The sequence below is a fragment of the Equus quagga genome, chromosome 17 (genome assembly GCF_021613505.1).
Source record: "Equus quagga isolate Etosha38 chromosome 17, UCLA_HA_Equagga_1.0, whole genome shotgun sequence".
Taxonomy (NCBI): Eukaryota; Metazoa; Chordata; class Mammalia; order Perissodactyla; family Equidae; genus Equus; species Equus quagga.
In genome coordinates, this window is record NC_060283.1 from 19,598,416 (window position 1) to 19,608,029 (window position 9,614).

The window sequence follows — 9,614 nt, forward strand, 5'->3', positions numbered from 1 at the left end:
CCCTCCTGCCTCCTCCCATTCCCTCTAGTAACCACCAATCCAATCTGTTTCTGTGCTTTTGTTTGTCGTTGTTTTTATCCTCTACTTATGAATGAGATCATACGGTATTTGACCTTCTCCCTCTGACTTATTTCACTTAGCATAATACCCTCAAGGTCCATCCATGCTGTCACAAATGGCTGGATTTCCTCATTTCTTATGGCCGAGTAATATTCCATTGTGTATATATACCACATCTTCTTTATCCATTCGTCCCTTGATGGGCACCTAGGTTGCTTCCAAGTCTTGGCTATTGTAAATAATGCTGTAATGAACATAGGGGTGCACGCATCTTTATAAATTCGTGTTTTCATCTTCTTTGGATAAATACCCAGCAGTGGACTAGCTGGATCGTAGGTAGTTCTATTCTTAATTTTTTGAGGAGTCTCCATACTGTTTTCCATAGTGGCTGCACCGATTTGCACTCCCACCAGCAGTGTATGAGAATTCCCTTCTCCACATCATCTCCAACACTTGTTTCCTGTCCTGTTAATTATAGACGTCCTGACATTGTAGTTTTGATTTGCATTTCCCTGGTAGTTAATTATGTGTAACATCTTTTCATATGCCTGTTGGCCATCTATATATCTTCTTTGGAGAAATGTCTGTTGAGATCTTTTGCTCATTTTTTAATTGGGTTGGTAGGTTTTTTTGTTCTTGAAATGTGTGAATTCTTTGTATATTTTAGATATTAACCCCTTATCAGATATATGATTTGCCAACATCTTCTCCCAATTGTTAGGTTGTCTTTTCATTTTGTTGATAGAACAAAAAGAAGGATAGACAATTTGGCTCAGAAAATGGGTAGGAACCTGGGGAAGGCAGAGGTTAGAACTCCAGCTAAAGAGATGATCTTTAAGTAAGCAGTGCGGTGTGTTGCTACATCCTCGCCTTGACACTGGGCACCACTCATGAAGCCCTCACCACCACCACCCTTCTACCCCCTCACCACTCCTTCCATCAGAAAGAATTCTGAATCATTTCTTTCTTTGCCTCATTAGTTAAAGATTCAGTGGGCCTGGGGAAGCATCTGATTGGCAGAGTTCATTCTATGGCTCTGAGAAAGCAAGTATCTGGAATTTTTGGTTTTGGGGGCAGTAGATGTGGCCCTACCTTTCACCAAGACACAAGGGCCAACTGCCCAAACATAGGGTTCAGATAGTGGGCTGCACCCACCCAAGAATACAACCCCTAATACATACAGTACAAAGTGTTTTTTTCTAGAAATTGGCTTTGTTTGACAACATTATTGAAAGAAAATATGCAGCGGATATGAGTTTCAAGAAAGACTTGAAATAAGGGCAGAGAAATCTAGAACATGCAAGTAAGATTATTTAATGGCCAAGTGTACGGCCGTACTTGGCAATAGTTACACAAAGAAGGAGATAACACAAAATGGTTCTGGAGACGTCTCATCTTCCCAGAAGTTGCCATTTATATGCACAGCTGTGGATAATTCCATTTAAGTGGAATGAAGATTCTGCAATGTTCAAGAAGTGTGATTGCCATTCTCAAGGGTGTTTTCCCCCCCAATGTCTCCTACTCACTAGTCTCACTGTTATAGAGACTCTGCCTATGGGACTTCCTACTCATCACATGCAGATAATTGGTTCAAAACAAACACAATAGGTTCGTGATCTTTTACTTCAACTTTCTACGATGCAAAGGGAAAGCTAAGGTCGTTTTTAGTGCCTTCATTCAGTAGGCTGGGACCTGAGGCCTGTGCTGTCAATTACTTCTACTTCGTTCGTTCTCCAAAATGCCACCTTCTCTGTGAAATCTTGCTTCATTTTCTCAGACTGAGTCCATTTCTCCCTCTGACTTCCAGTAATTTGCAAATAAATTTGCTTATTAACAGCTCCTATTCTGTTGTTGATATTCCTGATTCTCATACCAGATTGTGAACTGTCAGAGCAAAGATGTCTTCTTTAGGCAGGGTTAGAGACACCCTATTCCTGGTTTCCTCATTTTCTTGTACGCTAGGACATTGTTTCTATAGCTGACTCCCCACCAGGCTGTATGCTTCCAGCGGGTAGAGAACATTTGTTTTATTTCCGACTTTGTCCATGGTACTGAAATTTGAAAGAGCCAATAGGGTGGGATCATTGGTTTGTTTTCAGTGGACTTGTCATAAACAAGATGTATGCTAAATTCCATTTATTTGGTAAAATTATCATACTTTTAAAGTTCCAATGAAACTCATGTGTGTGTGTGTGTGTGTGTTTCTGTTTTTTGGAAGTTAATCCTAACACGCCAGATGAAAAAGAGTTAGCATTACATCACTTACTCTTTGAAGATGGGAAAACATAAATTTGAGGATTGAATATAAGCCTTTGATATAAGAATGCATATCATCTTCATCTGTTACTGCTCTCCTGACAAAGATCTGCATAAGTGAGAGCTAACTGAATACCACCATGTGCCTTTTTGACTTCATTTTGAATACTCTTGGCAAATGAGGCATGTTGCAAAATCCATTACCCTTTTAAATCAGCATATGCCAGAGCTAAGACACTGAACTAGGAGTCAGAAGACCTGACTTAATTTTTTTATTTGATCAATATTTGCTTAGGTATTATGCTAGCTACAAGTTTTAAAACAATCATATATTTGCTGTGTACTGTTGGCAAGTCATTCAACTACTCTGAGACTAGGTTGCCACATTTGTAGAACGGATATAGAGTATGTCCTGCCTTGTCTCATAGCATAGTTAGTGAGATTCAAATGAGGCACTCTGTATATTAAAGTGATTTATATATGGCAAAGCATTTAAATAAGTATAAAGTTATGGTATTTATTATGTTAGTTATAACACATATATAATATAGCTATAAATTATATTAGCACAATAAAGTTATATTTATTAACTAGCAGTAAGGTTATCTCTCAAAGCCAATTCCTTACTCCCATAATTTCATAATTACAAAAATATTATAATAAATTATAACAATATCATACATTTGAATTGCCTTTAACCATTTTCAGAGTACTTTCAAATAATTCATCTTTCAACAACAAAGAAGGTGGTTTCACACATTTTCATCCACACAGTTTTAGGGTTCTACTTTTCTACATGATACTTTCTAAACCTAGAGCTAAACTGGCTTTTAAATGGCACTTGGAGAAGGAAGAAATTTTGATTCAGTTTATTTCTACCTCACTTTCTCGAAGGATCACAATAGTGATGCATGACACCTGAGAAACATAAAGAGCTGTCAGATCAGTTTTATTTCTGGTTCTTGCAAAATGCCTGATGACAGTGGAAGTCTACAGCAGTGGGTCTCAACATTTTTGGTCCTAGGACTGCTTTATACTCTTAAAAATTATTGAGGACGCCCATGAGATTTTATGTCTGTAGGTTACATCTATTACTCTTTTTTGTATACAAAGTTAAAATGGAGAAATTTCAAAAATGTTTATTATTTCATTTAAAAATAAGAAACCCATTATGTTTTAACATAAATATTACTTTTATGAAAAATAACCATACTTCCCAAAACAGAAAAGATTAGGGAGAAGAATGACATTGTTTTACATTTTTGCAAATCTCTAATATTTGGTTTGACAGAAGACGATGGAATTCTCTAATCTTCTGTATTCTATCTGTTATCATACATTGTTTGGGTCGAAGTATACAAGGAAAATTTAGTCTTACATAGACATATAGACAGAAAAGGGAGCATCTTGGCAACCCCTGAAAGAGTTCTGGGGACCCCTAGAAATCCATCAATCACACTTAGAAAATGGGTGGTCTACAGTGCAGGGGGTTTAAATTCAGAAGCTTTGAAGTCAGACAGACTTCCTTTCTTGGTTCAAACGGGTTTAATATGTTTGGGTTGTGTGTCCTTGGGTAATTACTTAAACAATAAGCCATAGCTTCTTCCTCTGTGAAAAGAGTCTAATAACTCCAGCTTCATGGGGTTGTGGTAAAGATCAAATTTCTTGAAGTGTAGAGTGCTTGGCACACGTCCTGGGACATAGTAAGTGTACACGAAATAGTGGCTGGCTCTGATGTATCACAGACTGTTTCCTGTACGCCTCTCAAAATAGAAGGCCTACAAGAGCCATCCCAACTCACCTGACATAAGGCCAGTCTTAGAGGGAAGGTCCTGAAATTGAAACCAGTAGGATCTAATTTTAAAATAGGCTATCCTATTTTCACTTATACAGGATTTATTCCCACTCAGTACTCCCATACAGTTATGGGTGTTTATAACATGATAGCCCAAACTTAAAGCTGTGGTAGATTTGAACAGAATCGTTTAATAATCTTCACATAAAAAAATTCCCTGTATTGTTCTCAATGAGAAACAGACCAAACTAATATGCTGAGACAATAGTCGATTACTGTATATTTAATTTTATAAGGTGATAGTAGATATACTGAATATACTAAAAACATTTTCTGAAAGCCTAGAAAGTAGGAAAGGAGGTTTTTAAAATTTGCTTTTATTTTTGTTTATAAATTAATTTTAATTACACTTACTAAGCAACCATTCAGTATAAAGATTTGGATTCTATGCAGAATCCAAAATGAATAGCATTTCTGCCTAATATGTGCATTTTTGGTTTGTTTCTACTTGCTAATAGCTTCATTTATCAAAAAATCAATTTCAGGCTTGCCATATCTCTAGTATGTATTTTTTAAATGTAAAGACATTTACTTCTGAACTTTGCATCTTTTCTACTCTCCAAGAGAGAACACCAATAATCACCAAGGGTCTGAAGCTAGCAATAAAGCCTAGGAATAACTAAACAAGTCCTTTTGTACATTATTTGATATATGAAACTATCACAGAAATGTCAGTGGGACAGCCCCTTCTTAGACTGGCAGATTTTGTAAACTGACCTCACTTAACTCAGCTTCGTGCCTTGTTTTCCTGGACTCAGAATATTCAGTCCAACCTAATTCTTCTTCATGGTCATTTAATGGTTTTAATTTCTCAATTTATAGGTCAAAAGGAAGCCCTAATAATAATAATAGCAGGAACTTGCTCACATTTATTACATACTTACTTTGTGCCTTACAGAGTTCTAAATATCTTACATGTACTTAATCATTTAATCTTCAAAATAACCCTATATTATTATTCTCGTTTTATAGATGAGAGAACTGACCCAGAGAGCATAAGTCAATAATGCTCATGTCAGAAAAATAGAATGCTCTGTAAATATTTAAATCAAAGGATACCGAAGAATTGGTTTTACAGGTAATGGAAGACGTCAAAAGGGGCAGTGAGTTAAACTAGGGTTTAGCAATAGCAAGAAATTTTTGTGACTCTTAATTTGGAGGGGTGATGGAAGGAGGCAAGATTTCCAGAGCTCAGGGAACTACCTCACTGAGAGGACCCTGAACCAGCATAGGCCAGTCTGGTGAGAGCTGGAACCACCAAAGGGATACATATGGATCCTCGATTCACAATGGGATTACATCCCAATAAGCCCATCGTTAAGTTCAAAGTATCATAAGTCGAAAATGCATTTAATACACCTAACCTACTGAACATCATAGTTTAGCCTAGCCTAGCTTAAACATGCTCAGCACACTTACATTAGCCTACGGTTGGGCAAAGCCATCTAACACAAAGCCTATTTTATAATGAAGTGTTGAATATCTCGTGTAATTTATTGAATATTGTACTGAAAGTGAAAAATAGAACGGTTGTCTGGGTGCAGGATGGTTGCAAGTGGATTGGTTGTTCACTCTCGTGATCGCGGGGCTGCCTGGGAGCTGTGGCTCGCTGCCACTGCCCAGCATCATGAGAGAGTATCATACGGCAAATCGCTAGCTTGGGAAAAGATCAAAATTCAAAATTTGAAGTACGATTTCTACTGAATGCATATCACTTTCACATGATCATGAAGTCAAAAAATGGTAAATCAGGGATGTGCCCTGTGGCCGAGTGGTTAAGTTTGCGTGCTCTGCTGCAGCGGCCCAGGGTTTCGCCGGTTCGAATCCGGGGCACGGATATGGCACCGCTCATCAGGCCACGCTGAGGCGACATCCCACATTAGAGGGACCTACAACTAAGAATATACAACCATGTACTGGGGGCCTTTGGGGAGAAAAAGGAAAAAGTAAAATGAAGTCTTCTTCTAAAAGATGGTAAATCAAACCATTGTAAGTCAGGGACCATCTGTATAGCCCAAGGAGATGCCACTCAAGGGGAGGAGGAGAAGGAGAAAGCAAATAGCCTGGCATCTCCCTTTGTCTAATCCCCCAATCCCCAACCTATGCCTCTCATTGGCCAAATCCATTCTGAAGCCAGCTGATCTGAGAGCATGGGACATGCAGGGATAGTCAGTTTCTGATGTGTGGGTTTCTCTGTCCATGTATGTCTTAGGGTAATTTCAGGGAAACATGTGCTTACCACTATAGAAGGGGAAGAAAGGTAAGAAATGAGGAAGGGTCTGGGGACTTTAAACCATTTTCAGTGTCAGAGTATGCCTTGGGGCACGTTCAAGGTGAGGGGAGCAAACGATCCAAGAAATCTCTTCTTTTGCGCTCTTGCTTGACAAAGTGTAGCTTTTTCTCTATGTAGCCCTTGCTTTCAAAGAAATCCTTATAAAGAAATAGTTCACATTAGACTAGATTCCTTTTTCGATTCACAGAACTCTTTCCCCCAAACTATTCCAATTGAAAGTGTCAATGTTAGCAGAAAATGTGGAGATACTATCCTTTAACACGTTAATGCATCTCTTACGAACCTAAGAGGTTATGGGACGGGGCAGGAAAAAAGACAGTTGATGGCATTTAGGTATGAAGTGGAGGATTAAGTAAAGCAGACTGAACATCACTGTCGTGGGCTGAATTGTTTCCCCTCAAAATTCCTATGTTGAAATCTCAATGCCTAGAACCTCAGGATATAACCGTATTTGGAGAGAAGGTCTTTAAAAAGGTAAGTTAAAATGAAGCTGTTAGAGTGGGCACTAATGCAATCTGCCTGGTGTCCTCGTAAGAAGAAGAGACGCCAGGCCAGTGTGTACAGACAGTCAAACATCTATGAAGGGCCAGCAAGAGGGTGGCATCTGCAAGCCTAGGAGAGAGGACACGGGAGAAAACAACCCTGCTGGTACCTTGGTCTTTGACTTCCAGCCTCCAGACCCGTGAGAAATTACATTTCTGTTGTCAACGTCACCTAGCCTGCGCTAGTAAGCTAATCAACTGACCGAAGAAGCGACATCTGGAGACTCAGTGTGTGAGGCACCACTGATGACTGGAGATGCTAATAATGATATCCTTTATCATATAAAACAATATGGCTGCCAGGACCACAAAGCTGTTCCAGTTGGAATGAAAAGCTAGAGTTAGACATGCACTGTAAAAGCATAAATAAACTTGTTTTCTCTCCTTCATGGCTGCCCATTTAATTCAATATGCATTGTACTGTGCATGTATTAGGCAGATAGTTCTCTTACAGGTTCTAATCTATGAACACCTTGTCACTGAATGACATCTCTATCACAATGGTGACATCACAGCAACTTCCTCTTTGAATGATTGCTTATGGTTCCCTTATTGGTGGAAATAAAATTATCCCAGAATGTCAATATACATAAAGAAGGAAAATAATTCTGGTCCTCCTCAAAGTAGATTTAAAAACCACTCTTTTGTCATGGAAATTGTTCCAATCTACACCATGAATTGAATGTTTCTCTCTTATTTATGTCTCACAAATGTGCTTTAGCAACATGTTAGACTTTTGGTGTCCAGAAATGGATTTTTCAAAACTTTCTAAATAAAAAGAAATGAATAGCCAAGATAGAAGAATACCAGTTTCCTTGGTTCACATACAAGGCACACACTGAATATTCTTAGAAACATCACTTTGATCCAAAATAGAAAAATAGACTTGGTGTTAAGAACTATATTTTTAATTTTATATGAGATCTATCACTTTACCTGTTTACTTGAGTGTCAACAACCTAGAATAATGCAACAGTTTAGGAATTATTAAGTAATGTCCTGAGAATAAGTGATTCCAACAGCCATACATATTAAGACTGACTCATGAGCAGCAAAACTGACATTGCTGTCTGGCAATTAGGATATCTGGCAATGGGTCTTATGTACAATTTTATCTTAAATTCCCATCCTCAATTCATTCCAATTGTACACGTTCTAAAAAATATTGTCTACAAGGAAACTTGAAGTTTTCTCCTCGAAGTTTTACAAAAGAACAGTTAATATTAAAAAATAAAAATAAGTAGAAAATCATTAGAAGCAACCTGGGAAGGTATATCAATGCGGGCAAGTATGACTACACGATAAAGAGCTTTATTTGATGATTATGTAGTGAGCGTTGATAGGTAGTTTTTTTCATGGAACTAAAAAATTTAACTCAGAGGAACATTTATTGCCAAATTCTTGAAACTAAACTTTAGCATCTGGCAATATTTTTTTAAACCACACTACTAGATTTTTAGGTTGCATTTAACTTTCTTAAATTCAAATGTCATGAACTGGATAGATCTTTTTTTTAAACCTAAAATACAGAGAAACGTGAAGCGATATGTTGGAAAGAACTTTGGGCTATAAATGAGAAAAAATGGACTGTGGTATGCTCCCTTTGACAAGTCGCCCTCTTTGGGTCTCAGTGCTCTCATAAAAATTTGTGCATTCTATCACGAGTGTTGCATTATTCCTAAAATTCTGGGTTTCCAACCATTTCACAACTTTACAAATTCTTCTAGCAAAGGCATAAGGTATCGATAAAATAAAATTTGCAATTTGTTAAAATCAAATGAAAAAGGTCTTAAAAGGTGGTTGAAGATATCTAGGGTACACAGCCAAGACGGCCGTAAAGCGCACAGATTTGTTACAAAGCCTTGAGTTACAATGATCCATGAAGATTAAATAAAGCCAGACAATATTTCAATGATCATTTTCTTAGCTTGCTTTTCTTGTCATCAGATTAAAAAATATACCTGGATTAGCATATGTGATATTGTATTTGTAACAATGTGCACTGATTATTCCGCCCCTCCCACAGCCGCACCCTCACCTCCTATCCCCGGACTAGCTGTGAAACTCGAGATATTTTTGAGGCCAGAGATTGGTTTCTTAAGGTTAGGTTTTCTCTATAATTCCATATAGAGTCAAATATTCCATGCGGGGTGGTTAACTGATAATTGGCAACTGGGAATTAGAATTAGGTACCATCTAGGCAGTGAAACTTTGTAATGTTGCCTGTTGTATAGACCATATTTCACTTGTATCAAATCTCCAGGAAATAAATCTTATTTCCCCAGAGCCTACCAGTGACTGGCACATGTTTGAATGAATGAAGTAGACGGAGAATGTCAGTATTCATTTATGTAATAATTAGTTAAGGAAAAAAGTACGTTTCAGCATAAGAACTTCGGACAGCCCTTTGCATAAATCGCACTTGACTTTTCCTGTCAGGCAAGTTGATGGCTTGTGAAATTCCTAGAAAAGCGAGGGGAGAGGACTCAGAGACGAGCCGGCGTTCCGGACCCAGCGCGGTCTGGGGACGTTACTGGGCCTGAAGGGAAACATTTTGTCGCGGAGGAGTTCGGAAAGCCAGCGATCCCACAAGTCCTGGGCACGGGGA